Here is a 1,469-nt window from a genome sequence, read left to right on the forward strand (position 1 = left end):
CGCGGCCAGGCGCCCGACGTGCAGTCTTGGTACGAGATGCGAATAGGTTGATGGAGTCTTTTTTTTCGTGCTTCTTGCTCTTCCCCTCTCTCGTTGGTGTGTTTCTATTTTTGAACACAGCCCTCTTTTTTTTTTGGCTGGGCTGATGGATGGCAGATGCAGAATGCAGAAGCGTCCCCCAACCGTGCGACCACATCCATGCATGAGCTCTGCGCTTAGAGCGACCAATCAATCGGCCAGGAGAGCATCACGACCCGCTGTGAATAAATAAACGAATAAATAAAAAAAATGGCAGGATTCTAGTGGAAGAGCAGGGATCTGGCTTGGGCAGCGAATCAGCAACCACAAGTGCCATGGGGCGGGGGAAAAGGAACAAGAAAAAAAGGCCTTGTTCCTTGTCTACCCGTTGTCCCTTGTTCCTTTGAGCCCTCCAATGTCTGGTCTGTCTGGTCTGTCCTCCTCTTCTCCCCCGCTCTCTCTCTTCTCGTCTTCTCTTGTCCGGCAGATCCAAAAAGGGCAAGCAGGGATAAGATGGCCCTCCGTCTCTTTTCGCACCACCCTTGTTGCGTCGTCTTCTTTCTTTTTTGACAAGGGAACCCGTCGTTGACCAGAAAATCTTCCGGCTAACCGAGATTACACCTTTGGGTCAGCTGTTGCTCGCTTCCCGACTTGACTGATGGCAAACTTGAACGGGCAATCGTCGCAGATTCTAGTTAGCTATGTAGCTAGCCCTACTTATCCCGAGCTGTTGACGGACATGGTTGCATGGGTACATACCTGCTAAGCTGTCTTGGCTGAACGGATAGTACTCGAAAGAGGATACCCCCCTCCATGTTCCTACTACAGAGTACTTTCACCTCTTACTATGACTCTGCTCCAATTAATCAATTCATAGTAGCGACGTTGATGTGCCACCTTGTCGACTTCCACGCCCACATCTGACCCGCTTCCCGCCCATGCAGCTACACCGGCAATGCAGCTTTGCATGTCCCGTCCGGTGACGGCATCACAGCGGTGCTCTCACTATTTTATATAATTCAATCATAAATGTAGCCTGGTTTCTGGTATTTCTTCTGGAGGCCATGCGAGCGATGCGCCGAGTATACCCGACGTGCCAGATGTGCGCTGGTCATACTGGGCGTGCCAAATGTGCGCTGGTACTGCGTGTATTGGCTTCATCCGAGTTTTGCTGAGGCCAGCGTCGCGCGCATGTGTTGGACCCTTTTTCAGCGCGCAACCGGTAACTACCAAATGGCAAGTCACACGCAACCAGAATTGCTTCCAAAAGGGCCGCCCGCGCTCATGGCCCAAGGTCACACAGAAGAGCGGTAAGCCCACGGGTTGACAAAGGCTGCTTGCTTCCCAGTCAAGTGGACTAGTTAGTTACCCAGGTACTCAATGGGCACAAAGCCGTATCCAGCTACTCAATTGCACACACACACACACACACACACACACACACACACACG

Source organism: Cordyceps militaris (genome assembly GCF_000225605.1).
Source record: "Cordyceps militaris CM01 unplaced genomic scaffold CCM_S00002, whole genome shotgun sequence".
Classification (NCBI taxonomy): Eukaryota; Fungi; Ascomycota; class Sordariomycetes; order Hypocreales; family Cordycipitaceae; genus Cordyceps; species Cordyceps militaris.